Raw genomic sequence first — 24,021 nt, 5'->3', positions numbered from 1 at the left:
CCAAAGGCATAGAGCACTGCACAGTTGGATAGAATTCCTAAACAAAAACAGAATTACCTGGAAAAACTCAGCAGGTCTGGCAGCATCGGCGGAGAAGAAAAGAGTTGACGTTTCGAGTCCTCATGACCCTTCGACAGAACTTGAGTTCGAGTCCAGGAAAGAGCTGAAATATAAGCTGGTTTAAGGTGTGTGTGTGGGGGGCGGAGAGATAGAGAGACAGAGAGGTGGAGGGGGTTGGTGTGGTTGTAGCGACAAACAAGCAGTGATAGAGGCAGATCATCAAAAGATGTCAACAACAATAGTACAATAGAACACATAGGTGTTAAAGTTAAAGTTGGTGATATTATCTAAACGAATGTGCTAATTAAGAATGGATGGTAGGGCACTCAAGGTATAGCTCTAGTGGGTTTTTTTTTATATAATGGAAATAGGTGGGAAAAGGAAAATCTTTATAATTTATTGGGAAAAAAAAAAGAAGGGGGAAACAGAAAGGGCGTGGGGATGGGGGAGGGGACTCACGACCTAAAGTTGTTGAATTCAATATTCAGTCCGGAAGGCTGTAAAGTCCCTAGTCGGAAGATGAGGTGTTGTTCCTCCAGTTTGCGTTGGGCTTCACTGGAACAATGCAGCAAGCCAAGGACAGACATGTGGGCAAGAGAGCAGGGTGGAGTGTTAAAATGGCAAGCGACAGGGAGGTTTGGGTCATTCTTGCGGACAGACCGCAGGTGTTCTGCAAAGCGGTCGCCCAGTTTACGTTTGGTCTCTCCAATGTAGAGGAGACCACATTGGGAGCAACGAATGCAGTAGACTAAGTTGGGGGAAATGCAAGTGAAATGCTGCTTCACTTGAAAGGAGTGTTTGGGTCCTTGGACGGTGAGGAGAGAGGAAGTGAAGGGGCAGGTGTTGCATCTTTTGCGTGGGCAAGGGGTTGTGCCATAGGAGGGGGTTGAGGAGTAGGGGGTGATGGAGGAGTGGACCAGGGTGTCCCGGAGGGAGCGATCCCTACGGAATGCCGATAAGGGGGGTGAAGGGAAGATGTGTTTGGTAGTGGCATCATGCTGGAGTTGGCGGAAATGGCGGAGGATGATCCTTTGAATGCGGAGGCTGGTGGGGTGATAAGTGAGGACAAGGGGGACCCTATCATGTTTCTGGGAGGGAGGAGAAGGAGTGAGGGCGGATGCGCGGGAGATGGGCCGGACACGGTTGAGGGCCCTGTCAACGACCGTGGGTGGAAAACCTCGGTTAAGGAAGAAGGAGGACATGTCAGAGGAACTGTTTTTGAATGTAGCATCATCGGAACAGATGCGACGGAGGCGAAGGAACTGAGAGAATGGGATGGAGTCCTTACAGGAAGTGGGGTGTGAGGAGCTGTAGTCGAGATAGCTGTGGGTGTCGGTGGGTTTGTAATGGATATTGGTGGACAGTCTATCACCAGAGATTGAGACAGAGAGGTCAAGGAAGGGAAGGGAAGTGTCAGAGATGGACCACGTGAAAATGATGGAGGGGTGGAGATTGGAAGCAAAATTAATAAATTTTTCCAAGTCCTGACGAGAGCATGAAGCAGCACCGGTACATCGATGATTATTTCGGTGCTGCTTCATGCTCTCGTCAGGACTTGGAAAAATTTATTAATTTTGCTTCCAATCTCCACCCCTCCATCATTTTCACGTGGTCCATCTCTGACACTTCCCTTCCCTTCCTTGACCTCTCTGTCTCAATCTCTGGTGATAGACTGTCCACCAATATCCATTACAAACCCACCGACACCCACAGCTATCTCGACTACAGCTCCTCACACCCCACTTCCTGTAAGGACTCCATCCCATTCTCTCAGTTCCTTCGCCTCCGTCGCATCTGTTCCGATGATGCTACATTCAAAAACAGTTCCTCTGACATGTCCTCCTTCTTCCTTAACCGAGGTTTTCCACCCACGGTCGTTGACAGGGCCCTCAACCGTGTCCGGCCCATCTCCCGCGCATCCGCCCTCACTCCTTCGCCTCCCTCCCAGAAACATGATAGGGTCCCCCTTGTCCTCACTTATCACCCCACCAGCCTCCGCATTCAAAGGATCATCCTCCGCCATTTCCGCCAACTCCAGCATGATGCCACTACCAAACACATCTTCCCTTCACCCCCCTTATCGGCATTCCGTAGGGATCGCTCCCTCCGGGACACCCTGGTCCACTCCTCCATCACCCCCTACTCCTCAACCCCCTCCTATGGCACAACCCCTTGCCCACGCAAAAGATGCAACACCTGCCCCTTCACTTCCTCTCTCCTCACCGTCCAAGGACCCAAACACTCCTTTCAAGTGAAGCAGCATTTCACTTGCATTTCCCCCAACTTAGTCTACTGCATTCGTTGCTCCCAATGTGGTCTCCTCTACATTGGAGAGACCAAACGTAAACTGGGCGACCGCTTTGCAGAACACCTGCGGTCTGTCCGCAAGAATGACCCAAACCTCCCTGTCGCTTGCCATTTTAACACTCCACCCTGCTCTCTTGCCCACATGTCTGTCCTTGGCTTGCTGCATTGTTCCAGTGAAGCCCAACGCAAACTGGAGGAACAACACCTCATCTTCCGACTAGGGACTTTACAGCCTTCCGGACTGAATATTGAATTCAACAACTTTAGGTCGTGAGTCCCCTCCCCCATCCCCACCCCCTTTCTGTTTCCCCCTTCTTTTTTTTTTTCCCAATAAATTATAAAGATTTTCCTTTTCCCACCTATTTCCATTATATAAAAAAAAAACCCACTAGAGCTATACCTTGAGTGCCCTACCATCCATTCTTAATTAGCACATTCGTTTAGATAATATCACCAACTTTAACTTTAACACCTATGTGTTCTATTGTACTATTGTTGTTGACATCTTTTGATGATCTGCCTCTATCACTGCTTGTTTGTCGCTACAACCACACCAACCCCCTCCACCTCTCTGTCTCTCTATCTCTCCGCCCCCCACACACACACCTTAAACCAGCTTATATTTCAGCTCTTTCCTGGACTCGAACTCAAGTTCTGTCGAAGGGTCATGAGGACTCGAAACGTCAACTCTTTTCTTCTCCGCCGATGCTGCCAGACCTGCTGAGTTTTTCCAGGTAATTCTGTTTTTGTTTTGGATTTCCAGCATCCGCAGTTTTTTTGTTTTTATCTCTGTGGATAGAATTCCTATTTGCTTCCCATTGTAGAAGTCCAGATGCATTTCTGGTCAAGGGATTGGTGTCTTGACCAGGCATTTAACAGCTTTAGGGATGCATTCTGCAAAGTGTGGCTGATGCAACAGTCCAGATTTTCATCCACATGACGGGATTCACGAGTTAGGCCATTTCCCAACATCGCAATCCCGCCTCCTGCCTGGTTGTGCCTGCCCACACTATTTTCATGACAGGGTAACAGTGGGTAGGCTGGAGTCTTTTTTGGTTACAGTAGTTTCTCTGGCTGTTTTCTGTGTCCCCTCCTGCAGAACCTCTTTGTGTCTGCTGGTCACTGGTAGCAGGCCCGAAGCGGGAATGGAAACAGATGGATGCCAAGAGCAGAAGATTAGACAGCCTGCCTCCACTACTGGGACATTGTCCCAGTTCTGTAAATGAGTGTTCAGGACCTTAGCCCTCAAGGCACATGGCTTAAACATGTTCCTTTTGCTTGCAGAGAATAGGTTCCTTAGCAAGCATAAATAAGCTACATCTCAGTGATTGGTTGATTGAATCAAACACCGTGTTCCTTCGGTTATTCATAATAAGCAGAGTACAGACTGTACTCAACCAACCCACATTTGCAAAACCCAGAACAAACTATCTCCTGTCAATTGTGACTTCACAATTGGACAGCACTTGATGAGCAATCCTGAGTGTGCAAAAAGCTACACTAATAACCAATTTAAGATAATCAGCTGAGCGCAACGTGGCTCATTTACACTCACTGCAAGCGACAAATATTCATATGTACGATTCAAGAGTGTGATGGAATGCTGTCCACCTGTCTGATTTAGTACAGCTCCAAAAACACTCAAGAAGCTCAACACTATCCAGGGTAAAGCAGCCCACATCCTCCAATATGTTCATCATTTACTTCCCCAATCCCCGATCCACCATCACTGTCGTAGTTACCATCTTTAAGAAGCACTGCAGCAACATGCCAAAGCCTTTTTCTCAAACAGCTCCTCCTAAACCCATGGCCTCCACCACCTAGAAAGTAGCAGATGCATGGGAACACCACCACCTGCAAGTTCCCTTCCAAGTAACTCAGCATCCTGACTTGGAATTATATCGCTGTGCCTTCACTGTCACTGGGTCAAAATCCTGGAACTCCTTCCCTAACAGCACTGTGGGTGCAGCAACTCCACACGGACTGCAGTAGTTCATGAAGACAGCTCACTAGCTGCTTCTCAAGGCCAACGAGGGGTAGGAAATAAATGTTCACCTTGCCAACCACGCCCGTGTTCTGTAAATAAATAAAATAAAAATTCTCACCATGGGGGTGGTTTGATCCACAGGATTTTATACAATGGGAGTGAATGGGAAGGGGTTTTATACTCAGCAACAGAAATAACTTGGTGTAAATGCACAAAAATATAGAACAGAGAAATCTTGAGATGCCCAGTGCTCAGCCCCCAGACAATCAGCAAAATGATGGTCTCAAGGAGCTTCTCAGATCCGGTTTGATAACCTATGGGGCTGCTTAATGACCAACTCACTCAGATGAAATGAGAGCACATCAGCTTTATTCAAGAGGTTGGAGAGATTCCTTATATAAAGCTCTGTAGCAACTGACCCAGATAACATCAACCTTGAGACCGTGAACTGCCTGAAATAGCTATGTTTCCAACCTGGATTGCACGAATGCACTTCAAGGATTGCAGCAAAAAATAGGTGTCTATTTTTACATTCACAGAAAGTACATCAGGCCCTGCCTTACCGGATACATTAATTCTAGTACCTCACATTCCGTTTCCACAACAGTCCAACAGCTGCACTATTTTATCAATATCAGCTTTTATTTTCTGGATTTAAAAAGTAAACGGAATTCAAATTCTCAAACCGCCATGGTGAGATTTGAACACACTCCCTTTGCATTATTAGTCAAGTAACATCAGAGGTTAAGGAGTCTTTGAATTGAGATGTTTAAGATGATATTTTTATTTATTCATTCACAGGATGTGAGCATCGCTGGCTAGGCCAGCATTTATTGCCCATCCCTAATTGCCCTTGAGAAGGTGGTGGTGACCTGCCTCCTTGAACCACTGCGGTCCATGTGGTGTAGGTACACCCGTAGTGCTGTTAAAAAGGGAGTTCTGGGATTTTGACCCAGAGACAGTGAAGGAACGATGATATATTTCCATGTCAGGATGGTGAGTAGCTTGGAGGGGAAATTGCAGATGGGGGTGTTCCCATCTATCTGCTGCCCTTGTACGTCTTAGATGGCAGAGATTGTGGGTTTAGAAGGTGCTGTCAAAGGAGATTTGGTGAGTTGCTGCAGTGCATCTTGTGGATGGTATACACTGCTGCTACTGTGTGCCGGGACTGGAGGGAGTGAATGTTTAAGGTGGTGGATGGGGTACCAGTCAAGCGGGCTGCTTTGCCCTGGATTGTGTGACGCTCCTTGAGTGTTGTGGGAGCTGCACTCATCCAGGCAAGTGGGGAGTATTCCATCACACTCCTGTCTTGTGCCTTGTAGATGGTGGACAAACTCTGGGGAGTCAGGAGGTGGGTTATTCGCCACAGGATTCCTAACCTCTGACCTGTTCTTGTATCCACAGTATTTATATGGCTATTCCAGTTCAGTTTCTGGCCCATGGTAACCCCCTCAGGATGTTGCTAGTGGGGGATTCAGCACTGGTAATGCCATTGAATGTCAAAGGGAGATGGTTAGATTCTCTCTTGTTGGAGATGTTCATTCGTGCCACTCAAGTGCCAGGCAATGTTACTTGCCACTTATCAGCCCAAATCTGGATATTGTCCAAGTCTTGCTGCATTTGGACATAGATTGTTTCAGTTTCTGAGGAGTCACGAATGGTACTGAACATTGTGCAATCATCAGCAGACATCCCCACTTCTGACCTTATGATGGAAGGAAGGTCATTGATGAAGCAGCTGAAGATGGTTGGGTCCAGGACACTACCCTGAGGAACTCCTGCAGTGATGTCCTGAAGCTGAGATGACTGACCTCCAACAACCACAACCATCTTCCTTTGTGCTAGGTATGGCTCCATCAGCAGAGAGTTTTCCCCCTGATTCCCACTGACTCCCGTTTTGCTAGGGCACCTTGATGTCAACGGCAGTCACTCTCACCTCATCTCTTGAGTTCAGCTCTTTTGTCCTTGTTTGGACCACGGCTGTAATGAAGTCAGGATCTGAGCAGCCCTGGCAGAATCCAAACCCACCATCAACATCCTGGGGACTACAATTAACCAAAAACTGAACTGGACCAGCCCCATAGGTTTTCAAACTGGATCTTAGAAGGTCAATGAGGAGGTTATTGTTGAGTAAGTCCCACTTCATAGCACTGTCGATGACCCCTTCCATTACTTTACTGATGATCGAGAGTAGACTGATGGGGGGAATAATTGGTCGACAATTAATGGATTTGATAGGATACCTGGAGAAAAACTATTTCCTCAGATGGATATCCCCCTTCCAAGGGCAGCATAAGCCTAAAATTAGAGTGAGGCCATTCAATTGTGATGTCAGGAAGCTCTTCACACTTAGGGTAAGTGGAAAAACTATTGAGGCTGCGAGTTAAATGAAAATTTTTTAAACTGAGCTTGATAGATTTTTATCAGGCAAGGTTATCAATGTATTATAGGACCAAGGTGGGTAGGTGGAGTTAGGTTGCAAGTCAGCCATGATCTAACTGAATAGCTAAACAGGCTTGAGGAGCCGAATGGTTTCCTCCTGTTACTATGTCCATTACACTACACTATTGTAATCATAAATTTCTATCAAGAAAATTGAAACTGAAGAAGATTAAACAACAGAAGTAAACCCAGATGGGGAATGAGCAAAACCACTGATGAAATCCCAGCTGAGATATACTGCTGTCTCCTGCAGACAGGGACTAACTTTTCCCAGGTCTTTTGATTGAATCAAATTGAAAGCTACAAAATGCTTAAAGTAATAGATAGGGTAGATGCAGGTAAGATGTTTCCCCTGGTTGGGGAGTCTAGGACCAGGGGACACAGTTTCAAAATTAGGGAAGTCACTTAGGACCGAGATGAGGAGAATTTTTTTTTACTCAGAGGGTTGTAAATCTTTGGAATTCTATATCCAGGAGGGCTGTGGAGACTCAGTCACTGTGTCTGTTTAAAACAAAGATTGACAGGTTTCTAAATACCAGTGACAAAAAGGGATATGGGGATAATGTGGGAAAGAGACATTGGAGTGGGTGATCAGCCATGATTGTATTGAATGGTGAAGGATATTTAATGAACTGAATAGCCTACTCCTGCTCCTTTGTTCCCATGTTTTATTTTCCTATTATTTGTACGCAATTTGGATCTTACTGATTGCTTTGGACCCATGCAGTTGTCGGCTGTTTCATTGGAATACAGACTTAGCCAGTGGCAGCCTCAACTCAAATCCAACTTAATCACATTTCAGACCAGGCATGTCGAGTTCAAACGAAAATGTCGTTTGAACTTGTACGTCTCGGAAAGAGTGTTACCCTTCAACCCTCTCTGAAAAGCAAACATAATTTTGGCTACTGCACAGATCCATTGAGTTAAACAGGCAATGAGAGGTTTTAAATTGATTGAATGTCTGAGACTGGCTGATACTGCAGTAACTTGTAGGGCTTATACATTTTAATTCCCAGAAATAGGTCACCTGATAATTTGCAGCCAACTCAACAGACTTGTGAAGGTTTTCACTGGTCAGCTGGATTCTTTTTCTGTTGAAAATTAGAGAGACTGTTAATTGTGTGAAATTGGAATGAAAGTCCAATACGCTGCAAATTAATGCTGGGTTTAATGCATTCAACAGTAACTCGCCATTTGCTTATCTAAAATGTGGGTGTGGTGTTTCCCTGAAACTCCAATTGTATTGTGGCTGAGGTTGCCTACACAGTAACACTGTCTTCTGTTATGGACTGGATCTAACAACTGTGCCTTTCTATAGTCAACGATCACAGGCTACTGGAGTATCACAGAATGTTACATCACAGAAAAAGGCTACATGTGCATGGCAGATGTTTGAAATTGCAATGCAATTAAGTCCCATTCCCTGCTCTTTTCCCATTGCCATGCAAATTACTCCTGTTTGACTACAAAAGGCTGATTAACAGATATCGAGCAATGGACGTTTTTTATTTTGTTGTTTTATTAGATGTGGTCATCACTAACAAGGGCAGCATTTATTGCCCGTCCCTAATTGCCCTTGAGAAGGTGGTGGTGAGCTGCCACCTTGAACCGCTGCAGTCCATGTGGCGTAGGTACACCCACAGTGCTGTTAGGAAGGGAGTTCCAGGATTTTCACCCAGCAACAGTGAAGGAACGGTGATATATTTCCAAGTCAGGATGGTGAGTGACTTGGAGGGGAACTTGCAGCTGGTGGTGTTCTCATGTGCTGGCTGCCCTTGCCTTTCTAGGTGGTAGAGGACATGGGTTTGGAAGGTGTTGCCCAAGGAGCCTTGGTGAGTAGCTGCAGTGCATCTTGTAGATGGTACACACTGCTGCCACTGTGCATTGTGGGTAGAGGAAGGGAATGTTTAATGTGGGGTTGGGGTCTACTGCTGTATCTGGAATTCATTCATGGCAGGAGACTGCCAGGGAGACAACAGAAACGCTTTAAGGGTGTTCTCTAAGTATCCCTGAAGAGGTCGAAATTCCCCCCCGACTTGTGGGAGTCCCTGGCTTGTCACTGACCAAAATGGAGAAGGATCATTCGGGAAGGCAACAAACGCATCGAGAGGCTTCATCAAGAATGTGCAGAGGTGAAATTGAGGCATCGGAGGGAGCACACAAACCCCCAAACAACCCACCTACCTGACTCTTCCAGCTCCACCTGAGCCATATCTGGCAGTCTGCAGATCATGCATTGGACTGATCAGCCATGTCAGAACCCATCGAGCAGAGTGGAAGCAAGCCATTCTTGATCCCGAGGGACTGCCTAGGAGAGAGAAGAGGATGGGGTCCCGATCAAGTGGAGTGCTTTGTCCTGGATGGTGTCAGATTTCTTGAACATTGTTGGAGCTGCACTCTTGCAGGCAACTGGAGAGTTTTCCATCACACTCCTGATTTGTGTCTTGCAGGTGGCTTTGAAGATGGGATTTGAAGAGTCAGGAGGTGAGTTAGTCATCGCAGAATACCAACCTCTGACTTTCTTTTGTAGCCACTGAAATTTTTGGCTGGTCCACTTCAGTTTCTGGTCAATGGTAACCCCCAGGATGTTGATAGTTGGGGATTCCGTGATGGTAATGACATTGACTGTCAAGGGGCGATGGTTAAATTCTCTCTTGCTAGAGATGGTCATTACCTGGCACTTGTGTGGCATAAATATTACTTGCCACTTATCAGCCCAAGTCTGAATGTTGTCCAGGTCTTGCTGCATTTGGACATGGATTGCTTCAGTACCTGAGGAGTTGCAAATGGTGCTGAACATTGTGCAATCATCAGTGAACATCCCCACTTCTGACCTTATGATGGAAGGAAGGTCATTGATGAAGCAGCTGAAGATGGTTGGGCCTGCGAACTACCTTGAGGAATTCCTGCAGTGATGTCCTGGAGCTGAGATGATTCATCTCCAACAACCACAACCATCTTCCTTTGTGATGGGTATGACTCTAACCAGTGGAGAGTTTTCCCCTGATTCCCATTGACTTTCAGTTTTGCTAGGGCTCCTTGATGCCACACTTGGTCAAATGCTGCCTTGATGTCAAGGGCAGTCACTCTCACCTCACCTCTGGAGTTCAGCTCTTTTGTCCATGTTTGGACCAAGGCTGTAATGAGGTCAGGAGCTGAGTGGTCCTGGCGGAACCCAAACTGAGCGTCAGTGAGCAGGTTATTGTTGTGTAAGTGGTGAATGATAGCACTGTCAACAACCCCCTTCCATCACTTTGCTGATGATTGAGAATGGACTGATGGGACAGTAATTGGCTGGAATAGATTTGTCCTGCTTTTTGTGGACAGTACATTTCTGGACAATTGTTCACAATGTTGAGTAGATGCCAGTATTATAGCTGTCCTGGAACAGCTTGGCTAGGGGCGTGGCTAGTTCTGTAGTTCAGGGTGTTTCGGGGCCAGTTTGATGTGTCCAGTGCGCTCAGGCATTTTTTTTTTGATATCACATGGAATGAGTTGGGTTATCTGAAGACTGGTATCTCTGATGCTGGAGACCTCAGAAGGACGCCAATCTGGATCATCCACACAGCTCTTCTGGCTGAAGATGGTTGCAAACTCTTCAGCCTTGTCTTTTACGCCCACATGCTGAGCTCCCCCATCATTCAGGATGGTGATGTTTATGGAGCCTCCTCCCTTTAGTTGCCTAGTTGTGCATTACCATTCATGACTGGATGTGGCAGGACTCCAGCACTTTGATCTGACAGCTGGTTGTGGTAAGGGTCCCAGTGGAGTACCTGGTGCTGCAATATGAAGAGAGACTGCAATGATTATTGATGCATCAGATTTCTTGACAGTGGAAGATGATGGAGAAGTCTGTGACAGTTCCTGGCTGCTGCAATATCTCCAAGTTTATATTATGTTGTGTTAATGTCTGTCTCTCTCTCCCTTTGCATGCGTGAAGCAGTTTGCATCTGTCTCCTAAAATTGCCAGTTAGAGTCAGGACCTGCACACACAAGCCTCTATCCTGTAACTCTGCTATTACATGCTGTTGTCTGCTGAGGCTTAGTACTCGCCTCTGAGTCAGATGTTTGTCAGAATGGTCCCATAGCTCTTCTACCACAAAATCTCGACATTCCAGTGAGTCACGGAAGGAGAGCTGTACTGTTAAATGTCTTCCATCTTCCAGTAAGACATTAAACGGATGCCCTTTCAGGCGGATGTAAGAAAATCCCATGGCACCATTTTGAAGAAAAGTAAGGGAGTTCTCCTCTATGTCCTTCCCAATATTTATTGTCCAACATCATTAAAAGAGATTGTTTGGCCATTATCACATTCCTGTCTTGGCTATTCGCAAGCTGGCTGACATTTCCTACATTACAACAGAGAAGCTGGGGCTGTTCTCCTGGGTGAAAAGAAGGCTGAGAGGGGATTTGATAAAGGTATTCAAAATCATGATGGGTCAGGACAGAGTAGCTAGGGAAAAGCTGTCTCCATTGATGGAAGGATCAAGAACCAGAGGACACCAATTTAAGGTGATCGGCAAAAGGAACAATTACGACATGAGGAGAAACTTCTTTACCCAGCAAATGGTTACAATTGGGAATGTACTGGCTGAGGGTGGGGTGGAGGTAGATTCAGTCACAGCTTTCAGAAGAGAACTGGATAATTATCTGAAGAGAGAAAATGTGCAGGGCTTTGGGGAATAGGCGGGTGTCAATGGACAAGGTGAGTTGCTCTTGCAAAGAGCTGGCACAAACACGACGGACCGAATGGTCTTCTGTGCTGTAACCATTCTATGGTGTTGCATGACTACACTTCAGAAGTACTTCATTAGCTACAAAGTGCTTTGGGACGTTCTGAGCTTGTAAAAGGTGCTATATAAATGCAAGTCTTTCTCCTTTGCTTCAGTATTAGGTAACTGGAAATTTAACTTGATAATAAGCTGCCTTTCCACTCCCCCTATGCACTCCTCGCATCCACCACCAACCCCTGAATCCTTTGTGAGTTTATTCTGCATGTAGCTGAATCCTATGCATCAGGAGGATGTGGAACCAGTTCCCCCTCTGCGCTGGGCTCAATGGTCTCAGCTTGGAGGTTGGGTACTGTAGTTTCTTCATTGACCCTCAGGAGGGACCAGCCTAGTCTCCTGGCCCTGAGTGTTACCCAGGGACTCCTGTTGGAATTGTGTGTCCATGTGGACTACAAGCGAGCTCAGGATCAGACTTGACCATGATGCACCCTGTAGTGATTGTAAATAAAACCTTTCATACTGCTTTGGGAATCATGTGACTTTACAGATGAATCAGCCCTAAGCACGGGTAATCTTGGGGGCGAGGAGTTTCTATAGTCTTGGACCTGCTTCAAGCATGTAGCTTCATCAGGAACTCTTAGTAAAGTTTACTGTTTCTAACAAGGAACCTGTTCAGTGCACCAAATTTATTACACACCTACATGGTCAATTAGCCTGCCAATACTCAATTTCTAAAATCAGACTTTGAAATATTGGCAATTTGGGCAGGAGACCAGAGGATATCTGGCATCATGGAACTCGACCAGAGCAAGAGTTAATACTTTCAGAAGAGAAGAAGGCAAGGTCATACACAATAAATTGTAGAATAATGAGAAATAGAGAGGAACAGAGTTGCAAATCCACAGATTCCTGAAGGTATTAGGACAGGTAGATAAGGTGGTCAAGATGGCATAGAGGATACTTCCCTGTACAAGCTAAGACATAGAGGATAAGAGAGGGGAGGTTACACTCGAAATGTTTAAGATACAAGTCAGATCACAGCTAGGATGCTACATAGAGTTCTGGTCATCACATTACAGATAGGATATGATTACACTAGAGAGGGTTCCTAGATTAACAAAGATGCTGCCAGCAATGGAGAATTTTATCTTTGAGGAAAGATTGCATAGAATAGGGTTGTTTTCTTTGGAACAGAGGGGCTGAAGGGAGCTTAATGAGGAACCTGGATAGAGTGAATAGGAAAGACCTATTTCTGTTAGCAGAAAGGTCAATAACCAGGAGGCAAAGATTTAAAGTAATTGGTAGAAAGATTAGAGGAGAGTTGAGAATTCTTTTTTCATCCAGAAGGTGATGGGGATCTGAACTCAATGCCTGAAAGGGTGGCAGAAATCCTCATCGCCTTTATAAAGCACTTCAGTATGCACTTAAAGTGCTAAAAGGATAAGAGCCAAGAGCTGGAATGTGGGATAAGGCTGGGATAAGGTTCCTTTTAGGCCAGCACAGAACCAATGGGCCCAATAGCTTCCTTCTGTGTTATAAGTTTCTATGATTCTAAGTGGTATAGGAATTAGTGCAAGAGAAAAACCTAATTGTCATGACCCTCTGCATTTGTCTTATTCCTGCCATTTACTTGCTAACCACTTTTGTACAATACAACTATAATATTGATAAAAGTGCTGCCAATTTGAACTGTAACGTACATCAATATTCGCCTAGGGTCTTGTACTGTACTTGCATGCTAACAGAGGTCTGCTTGCTATTTTACATTTGCAGTTACATGCAATGTTGGACATCAAACATGAAAGCATCGACCCCTCAGACTGCAGTGAAAATGACTTGGTCCATTCTGGAAGCTTCTAATGAAGCTGCCAGTATAGTGATGCAGCAGTGAGCCAGCTAGGCATCAGTTAGCAGCAATGACTCAGTCTCACTGATGCTGTGTCCATAAATCGTGCTGCAGTCACTCAGGGCTGCCAGTGCATTTGCTTGTGGATGTTGAAAGACATGATTAGCAGCAATGGAAAACGTTGGAATTGGACATAATCTTGTAACATGGGTCAGTATGGGTTGAGAGATAGGAAACAGAGAGTAAGGACAAAGGGTTTATGGCATGATTGGCAGGATGTGACGAGTAGTGTTCCTCAGGGACCTGTGCTAGATCCTCAGCTTTTCAATATATTGATCAATGACCTGGATAAAGGAGTAGAAAGTTGAATACGCCAAGTTTGCAAATGACCCGTAAGTTAGGAGGCACAGTAAAATGTGTAGATGGAAACAGGATCTTACAAAGGGAAGTGGACCAAGCAGTAGGAAAATCAACAGAAGGTGGAAATGGATTTCAATGTGGGGAAGTGTGAGGTCATCTGCTTTGGATCAGGGAAAGACAGGTTGGAGCATTTACTTAACGATGTGAGACTATAAAGGAGCACTAGGGTATAGACGCTCAATACACAAGTCATTAAAAGCTGGTGGACAGGTAAAAATAATCAGAAAGGTGGATGGAATGTTGGCCTTCCTCTCAAGGAGTTAGAATAGATAAGGGAGGAAGTTGTGCTTCACTTGTTGTTTTTTGTGAATTCTGGTACTACGATGCTGTTCAGAGAAGAAATGCTGTTTTAAAACATTAAAATCATGATTGGATGGTTTCAAACCTATTCCAATTCCGATTTAACTGGATAGAGACAAGATAGAAGAACTGGATGGAGAAAAGAGAGTCTCTCCTTTAAAGAGTCCCTTATCAACCTCATAGTATCTCAAAGCACTTTACAACCAATGAAGTATTTTTGAAGTGCAGTCACTGTTATAATGTAGGAATCGCAGCAGCCAATTTGTGCTCAGCAAGATCCCACAGACAACAATGAGATAATGACCTGTTTTAGGTCTGCTTTAGGTATTGTTGGAGGATAAATCATGGCCAGGGTACTAGGAGAACTGTCCTCCCCTCCTTCAAATAGTGTCCTAGTCCACCCAAGAGGGCAGAAGAGGCCTTAGGATGTTTCATCCGAAAGACGGTACTTCCAACAGGGTTGCACTCTCTGTACTGTACTGGGGTGTTAAGCCTAGCTTAATCTGCTCAAGTTTCTGGAGTGTATTTTAAACCACTTTCTGGTACAGGGGCAGGTGTGCTACCACTGACCGACAGCAGGAGAAGAGTGTACAAGAGTGTCAAGATGTGTAAGACAAATTTAGAGTGTGATTTATAGATCATCAGGATGGACAATTGAAGCCTGGACACTGGAATAATTTCAGAAACAAGTAGATCGAGTACTGATCAGTGGTCTTTTCACAGCATAAGGTAAAATGGACCTTTCTTCGTCTGAACATATCTTGTCGAGTGTAACCACTCCAAACTGAAAGAAATGAAATCACTGATAAATTCTTCTGTCTGAACATCGCTATCTGTTATACACTCGTACTGAATCACTGTAACTATCCCCCTTTCCATAGCAAAACAAGAAATTGGCATTCATACTAAGGGATACATAACTGAATTACGGGTGTCCTTTGATGTGTACTCAATGCAGTACAGAATGTGTGTCCTTCAGATTGAGCTATGCAGTACGTAGTGTGTCCTTAAGTAATGTAGAATGTAATAAATAATGTGTGTGTGTATGTGCATACACATCCTTTAATATGTACTCAATATAGTGTTTGCATCCTCCTGTCATGTTGAATGCAGTATGTAGTGTGTGTGTCCTTCACTATGTACTCAATGCAGTAAAGAATGTGTGTCCTTCAGATTGCACTATGCAGTGTGAGAGTCCTACAGGAATGTAAAATGCAATCGTGACTCCTCCAATGTGTACTCATTGCAGTACACCGTGTGCGTGTCCTTCAGTAATGTCAAATGCAGTAGGCAATTATGTGTGTATTCTTCAATGTGTATTTACTACAGTACACAGTGCATCTTTCTTCCCCAGTCCTGATTTGCAGCCCTACACCCCCTCCTCAATCTAGTGGAAGTGTGGGTGTGGTGCAGGAATATGGGTGTGGGGTGGGATTGGAATCAGACATAGCCGCGATCTGTGATCAGAATTCTTTAGTATCAGGTTGGCCATGAAGACTAGCCACCCTGTGTGCAGTACCAGAATGCTGCTGGCACTTCAGAAATTGTGGTAATGGCTCCATATCTTCAAGAGGGGAGAGCAGAGACTATGAAAGAAGATGCTGTTTTATTTTTACGAAGTTTCCAGAATTCTTGCATAAGCTTTACAATGCTGTGGATGGGTCACATCTGAAGGACTGCATAAAGGGAGCCTCCATGAACTAGAAATGGCCTGACATTGAGGCTTTAAGATAAGTGAGATGTAAGGAATGATTAAATAGGCTTGGAAAAGAGGGACTTCTGAGAGGTATATAAGGAATTTAACTGGGTAGAGAGAGTTAGCCTGGAGTTCATGAGAAAAATCTGACTTTCAGTATTTCTGTTTCAAAATTGAAGGATCTCTCTCTCTCTCGCTTTCTCTCTCATTCCTTCCTTTACAAGTACTAGGAGATCTCTCAAGGTGAGTGGTAGGGTGTACTGTTTATAACCATTAGGAATTATAAACAAGAGGGAAATGTGCAATATAGGGTGGATTTTTAATGTGTGACTGGTTGACCTCCAGTGATTTTGTACACTGTTGGTCAAGAAGTCCAGGTGAAGCAGATGTGGAGATAAGGAAGAGGTAGAAGGAGGGACAAGGGAGGGGAATTGAAATCAGGGAGGAGAGAACAGGGAGGGGGAGGAGGGGATGAGGAAAGGGAGAACAATGGAAGCGAGGGGAGAAAGGATCAGGCGATCCCCCCAACACTACAGTAAAAAGCTCCATGCACAAGCATCTCATTGCACTACTACCAGCTTCACAATTGGTGGGAGCAACCAACCAACCACACCTGGGAGTCACATCTGAGGCAGATGGAGAAAGGAAGCATAATAACGTCTGGAACATCTGCATGCAAGCTAAATGGATAGTTAATGGCTGGGGTAGAATTGGAAGTCACACTTCACAGATTAAATGGCAGTGAGATGGTGTTAGTGATATTGATACAGATAGAATAGAGGCTTAAAGAGTTCAAATACCTTTTAAATTAAATGTCCAAAGGTTTTCTGCCAAGAAGCTTGTTAGAAAAATCCAAGCATATGTTATAAATGGAAATGAAATGGGATGGATAGAAAGTTGGTTGACAGACAAGGAGCAGAGAGTTGGCTGAATGGGTGTTATTTGGATTGGAGTAGAGTTTTAAATGGTGTACCTCAGGGAACAGCACTCTGACCGCTTTGCTCCTTGATATATAGATTATTTGGATTGGAGTAGAAGGGTCAATACTTACTTATGAAGAACAGCCATTTTGGGTGTGGTTCCAACACCCAGAGAGCCATAGGTGAAAGAGGAGCCAGGTGAAATTGAAAGGGGGAAATGCAAGTTAAAATTTAGACTTTTTATGGTGTCCCTTCAAAGAGCTTCGTGCAATAAGTGGCTCATTGGAGTGCAGTAATGGCAAACATGCCAGCTATTCTGCACCAGTGGTCCTTCACAAACAGCCTAGAAAGCAATAATTAAGTGTTCAACACCAAACAAGTTAGGGATATGTAGGACAACCTGCATTTAATGTCATAAAATGTCCCACGACATTTCACAGGAGCTTGATCAAACAAAATTTGATACTGAGCCAGCTGAGAAGGAACTGGGACAAGTGACCAAAAGCTTGGTCAGTTTTAAGGAGCATCTTAAAGGTGGAGAGCTATTGGGAGAGAATTCCAAAGCTTGGGGCTGAGAAAACTGGAGACACGGCAGCCAGTGGTGGAGGGATGTAAATCACAGGAAGACAGAATTGGTGGGTTGAAAGGCTAGAGGGGGGTTACAGCGATAGGGTGGGATCAGGCCACGGGAAGCATTTGAATATATGGATGACAGTTTAAAAATTGAGACATTGCAAGGCCGGGAGCCAATGCAGGATTATGGAGAAGAAGCAGAGAAATGGGGTTAATTGGCTAATGCTTTCAAAGGGCCAGCACAGGCATAATGAGCTGAGTGGCCTCTAGCTGTATGTAGAATTCAGTGAATACGTGCTAGAAAAGGACAGGATATGTATTCTAGTCAGTTCCTGAGGATGGTCCAGTTCATTCCTTGTTTTCATGCTCTCTATTCTGTTGCTTTACATAAATAATCATGTAGTAGAGCAAGGCTATGATTGATGTATAGGGTTTGTTTTAAGTCATGTGGAATTGATGCTTAATGACATCTCATTCTTTTAAGCATTATTTTACATAATAAAAGAGGCCAGCATTGTCATTTGAAGTTCTGACTTTGTGCTTCTTTCATACAAATACCATTGACTCGTGTTTTTTTCCTTGTCCTAATTAAGTTGGTAGATTGTGTTGGTTCAACAAGAAAAATACTAGGAAGGGTTTTAAAAATTGCCCCATTATACCCTTTATCTATTAGGATATTTAAAACTTGTGTCAGCATGCACTTCCTGTTCATCATTTTTCATCTTTATCTTCACTAAATTTCTTAGCTCCACCTATAGTTAGGAACATAGGAAATAAGAGCAGAAGTAGGCCATTCAGCCCCTCAAGCCTACTGCACCATTAAACTAGATCATGGCTGATCTCCTACCTCAACACAATTTTCCTGCACTATCTGCATATCCCTTGACACTGCATCTTTAATATCTAGAAATCTATCAATCTCTGTCTTGAACATAGTCAATGACTGAGCCTCCAAAGCCCTCTGGGTTAAAGAGTTCCAAAGATTCACCACCCTCTGAGTGAAGAAATTCCTCCTCATCTCAGCCCCAAATGGCCTGCCGCTTATGTGTTCCCTGGTTCTAGACCCTGAAGCCAGGGGAAACATCCTTCCTGCATCTGCCCCTGTCAAGCCCTGTAAGAATTTTGTATGCTTCAATGAGATCACCCCTCATTCTTCTAAACTTTAAAGAATAAAGGGCCAGTCTCCTAAATCGCTCATCGTAGAACAATCCCCCCATCCCAGGGATCAGTCTGGTGATCTTTTGTTGCACCCCCTCCATAGCAAGAAAATCCTTCCTCAGATAAGGAGACCAAAACTGCACGCACAACTCCAGATGCGGTCTCACCAAGGCTCTGTAATATTGCAGCAAGACTTCTTTACTCCTGTACGCAAACCTTCTTGCAATAAAGGCCAACTGTCTTCCTAATTAATTTAGAGTCAGTAAAAATTCTTGATATTATTTTACTTAATGTAGCTTGTTTCCATGCAGTTTTATTAGAAAGGGGAAGATGAACCAATTGAATTGTTACAAAATGCTTTTTGAAGATGTTTTCAGCTGGCATTGCCATTTCAACCTGTTAACTGTGACAAGGTTAAAAAAATATATTGGATAACAATCGCTAATATGTACAAAAAAGCGTTATCATAACTTCCTCATAAAATTCTACAAATCTTGTTGAAGATGAGACTATCATGTTTTGACTTTGAGGCCTGTATTAAGCCTAGGGCTTGAATTTGCAGTCCTCCCCAAGCTATTATGGCCCATTCTTGGCTATCAGGCTCCCATATCCAGTATGTTCCTTGTCTGCCTTGCTTGCACACGACCCATTCTCACACAAAACCCCCAATGCTAAGGGACAAGAGTTGTCCGGAGTTGATGAGGGAATGTTAGACTGGATTCCCTTAGTTGAATGATGTCCAGCAACCCCTGTTTTAGAGTTTCTAGTGTGGGCATTGAGTGAGGGCAGGATTGGGTTTAGATGTGATGCTGCCAAAGTCAAACAGCCTACTAATATACCCCATTGAGCATCACCTGCAAAGAATGTCAATTTAGGAGATGAGACAGAGGGTGACCGAACCCACTAACCATAGCCCTGGAGAGATCTTCCTTTTGTTGCTCAATTCCAAAGGAACTAAATCTCCTGTGTTTAAAGGCAATCTGTTCATTGCCTTGTGCTCCCTGTTAACTTCTGAAAATATTAACTCAACTGTGCCTCTTTCCAACTTGAGCATTATGTGGCCATTTATAGAAACCAATTGAATTACTGCAACACCTCTAAGTCCCTGGAGGCTCTCAATTAAGTCTGCAGCCTGGGCCTCTACTGACATTTATATTTAACTAAAGTGACTATTAACATGGAGTGCGGCCGTTGCACATTGCTGACAGTAGTTATAATTGGGTATGTGGCTTTCTCATCTGCCAATTTTTCCCCCTTGTTTCCCAGAGGCATCGAAGACTGTGCTGAGCTGGGTAGGATAGACCCTGCCTCTGCTTGAAACCTTGCTGCGTCTCGTATTTACTCCCGACATTGCTTTGCGTGCAGTGATTTACTTTGAAATACAGTCATTGCTGTTTGGGTATGGTAACATGAGCAGTCAGTGCCCTCTAGTGTGCACCCAGTTGATCTTTCTTCATGCACGAGGTAAGATGAGGTTGGCAGCCTTGCCGATATTGGGAGTAGGGACCCCTGCCCAATCTATGCCTAATCCTTTCCTCGCTTAACGCCTGTGCACTTTCCAGACACTGGCTAATGACACTGGCAAGAAGATTGGCCAATTATTTTTTCCATTGACAGGTCTGTGGGCATTGTACCCACTTGAGTGCAATGTAGAGGAAATTGGGCTGAACCATAGATCTTCCTGATTTGAATAGGCCACACTAGATAGCGAGCTTGCCAGTTGAATCACTAAGAGAACTGGCATGTTTGTACCATCTACAGTGATACTGGCACTGGGCTAGTGAAACCGTAGGAGTGTTTTCTGGTTACAGCATGTCGAGTCTATATAAAAGCCTTGACTCTTACTCCCAGAGTGAGTCAGGGACAAACACTGCAATTGTGCTTGTCACTTTCCCAACAGAATCGAGACATTTAGAATGAAGTTGTCTCGGGCGTGTTGAACAGAGGTTGCACTTGTTGCAGGGAATTGTTCCAAAGTGCATATGATATTGGACCCGCCCAGAGCCAGTATTGGTGTGGATTCAGAATTAACCCGGCAGCATCACATCAAAGTGTGTCGGTTCATGTTAAGACAATGACCATGAAGCTGTTTCTGCCTCGAAAAAGCAGGCCTGACTTTGTAGCCGCATTGTATCACCTCCAGGACACTGGCTGGAGATGGCACACCACAATGAACCCAGGTAATCCCCAGCTGCCAACTCCGCCCTAAGCCAGAAGCCTTCCAAAGTTGGAATGTGTTTCTTGTGGAATCGATCTTCAGGTTGCTGAGGGATTAATTTACATTCAAGCCTTCAAGTGCCACTCAATGGGCTCAGGCATGGAAAATCAAGTAAGTTACTGTTATACTTCACCCATTGTGTATTTGGGTGGGTCCATCTGTGGCAGCCATTGTTTCAATATTCAGAGCTTTGCATTTTAGTGTCTCTTCCTTAGACAATGATGGATTTTGATGGGTTGCTGAATGATAGGAAACATCCCTCTCTTCACTCTCCCCTGAGGGTGTCTTGTTTGCTTTTTCACCTTCACCTTGGAAAGTGGCATTGTTAAGTGGTTTATTCTGTCTCATTTCAAATTGCAAAATTTCCAGTCAGTTAGAAGTTGAAAAGTCATTGTTTCAAAGCTAAAGGGGCATTGCCTCATGACACTACCCATCACAGGTTAGCTGGGGCCTGGGTTTTGGGAAGTCACCTCATGTGTACTGGCTATAAGGATCAGTTGTAAAATGAATTGATCAGTCTCAAGCCAATTCCACAAGGGCATGGGACCACAGCATAAAACATGGTACCCCCTGGTTCTGAACTGGCATTTCGCTCAGAGAGAGCATGGAGCAGCTTTCTGCGGGGGGTGAGGTGGTGGTGTGGTGTGTTGGAGGAATAAACTAAGTGTCCTAGTACAGTTCGGTTTGGACTGATAAACACTGGGGAACTATAGTTGATGCTGACTCTCTGTCCCCCTGACTGCGCTTGTGTATTAATTTCCGTTTTCTAGCACCTGCAGTACTTTGCTTGGTTTTACTGAGCTTAGATTCTGGGAGCACAGCACCCAATGGAGAACTCTTAATGATTACAGTTTCAAAGACAGTTGGCCAGCGATAGACATGTAAATCTATTGGACAGTCCATGAGTCTGCTGCTGGTCTGCAGAAGCCAGCTTCTGTAGCTCTCCCCTGGAAAAGACTAATAAAAGGCCATTTTGTCTTTCGTTCCTCTGTGTTACCATCTCTCATCTTGTTGACCACATAATTCACTGAAAGAAAGAAAGCCCAGTTGAGGTGAACTAGATAGCATTTGCGTTGTAATGTTGCTTCTACTGTCCTTGAGACAGCAGAGGAAGCAATAGGTGATTTGCACTCAAAGTAAGAGAGAGGCCAGAAGGTATAATATAATAATGAAAATGATTTCACTGGGAATCCATTGCTCTTTAAATCCAATTCTTGACTATTAGATCATTGAAACTCCAGCTTGAATTTTTTTTTAACCTTGATATAGTTCAGGACAATATGTTTTGTTATTGGAAAATGACCAGCTCTTAGGCTTATTGAGATTCGTTTCTGACATCTTGGCTCTTGGGGCCAGAAAACCGATCTCCTTGCACGATAAGCTGCAGCTACCGAAATTCTTGAATCATTCTGGGAACGTTGTCATGCTGGTTTGCATGGATTTTACCATTTTTGGAGACGAAAGGGGTGGCAGATGGAGCAGCACCAGGTCTTTCAGTCAACAGTGAGGGTTAGAGGTGCCCCAAGAAGCAAAATGTTTGGATGGATAATTGTTGGTAAACTTGCCAGAAACAAGGTGATTGGCAGTACCACAAACTGATTGGAGAGAATTGCCAGGCTGACAGAGGCCACTTACCATCTCCCCTCATGGCCAGCCTTAGCAATCTGGAAGATTCCCTGTGTTTGGATTGTGAGGGAATGCCCAGAATTTCTCTCGCTGGATGGGGAAGAGACAGGAAAGGGTCAAATGAAGTCCAACCCACCAGTGACTCACTTGCTACCTTTGTAGTTTGGCAACCTCACTATCTTCCCATTGCAGCTTCAGACACCCACCTGAATCGGCAGATCGAACTTTAATGTCTCTTCTGAAGGGCTGGACCTCTGAGAGCCCAACACTGTGGTGATTTTCTCAAGTCTCAGTTTGCCGGGATTGGGGCTGGAACCATAATCTTGTAACCTAGAGGGGGAGAATGCTACCAAATGAGCCAAACTGGCACATGACTTAAGGACTCAATAAATGAGACTCTGCCCATGCAGAGTGCCTTCTCATGGTCCCTGCCAGCCAGATCAGAATGGTATTGTCACCTGATGACTCTCTGGCTGCATGCGGTATATTGTGGCGAGGTCACCTTATGGATTAAAGAAAAATTGGCCATTGCCACTTAAAAGGTCTTTGTTAGGGAACTATTGAAGGCTGAGACTGGGTAACATGACGTTCCTATGAGCGGCCTGTTGAAAAGCTCTATGTCCCCACGAAATTTTCACAAAATATATAAAAAATCTTCCTAACCTTCCTCTGAATTGAGGATTTCAACATAATCTATCATTTGATGGGAGCACAACTGGACACAGTATTTTCCATTTGGCCGAACTAAGGCCTTGTGCAGAGAAAGGGTCATTGTTCTGGTTTTATGTTTAATTGATCTAACTATAAACCTAAATAAAACAGATAATGCTGGAAATACTCAGCAAGTCTGGCAGCCTCTGTGGGGAGAGAAATTAATGTTTTTGGTCATGAGCTTCCCTCAGAACTGACTACAATCCTAATTTGGTTTCACCATAGCCTTGGCCATGGACCTTAAGGGAATCATGAAACACAGCTCATAGATCTTTCTCCCAACAACTTTGGGTGGGAAATCATGCATGATGTCTACGTTTGTAGAATCACCCCCTCCCAAATCCATCATCCTGCACTTCTTTCACATTAAAGACATCTGCCAGAATCTGACTCGTTTAATTATTGTGTCTAGATATGCCTGAACCATGCAGATAGTGTGTGTAGGAGTAGGCCATTCAGCCACCTCAGTCTTATCATGTCCAATCTGTACCTCAACACCGTTCACCTGCCTTTGCTCCAGACCTCTTGATACCCTTAACCAACAAAAATCAAACAATCTGCAATTGAAAGTTCCAATTGACCCCAACACTCACAGCGGTGGTTTTTGGGAGAGAGGGTTCCAGATTTCTGCTCCCCTTTTATGTGAAAATGATCTTCCTGACTTCATTCCTAACGGCTGCAATTTTAAGATTCAGTCACCTTGTTCTGAACTCTCCACAAATGGAAATAGCTCCTTTGTCCATCCTATTGAACCTTTTTATCATGTTAAAGACCTCGATTCAATTGCCCCTCAATCTCTGGGGATACAAGCCAAGATAACACCACCTGTCATCACAATTTAACCCTTTAAGCCTTTTAAGTATCTCTTTGCACACATTTGGATTCCTCCTATTGATTGATAGCTATTGATTGAGCTGTCATGATGATGCATACATAGGCATGTTGGGTAAGAACAGAATCTGGCTTAGTCTGCAGCCTGTAGGTGGTTGACTGGCTGATAAACTCTGTCAAAAATACACAGAAAAAG

General features: G+C 44.4%; 1 protein-coding gene across 4 annotated transcripts in view; it reads left to right on the top strand.

Annotated features, from left to right (window-relative positions):
• LOC121293375 (DENN domain-containing protein 5B) overlaps positions 1-24,021 on the top strand; it is a 297,453-nt gene that overhangs the window by 208,278 nt on the left and 65,154 nt on the right. The window lies entirely within an intron of this gene.

This window comes from Carcharodon carcharias, chromosome 21 (genome assembly GCF_017639515.1).
Source record: "Carcharodon carcharias isolate sCarCar2 chromosome 21, sCarCar2.pri, whole genome shotgun sequence".
In the NCBI taxonomy this organism is placed as follows: Eukaryota; Metazoa; Chordata; class Chondrichthyes; order Lamniformes; family Lamnidae; genus Carcharodon; species Carcharodon carcharias.
Note: the sequence above shows the minus strand (reverse complement) of the source record. Positions and strands in the feature narration are given on the sequence as shown.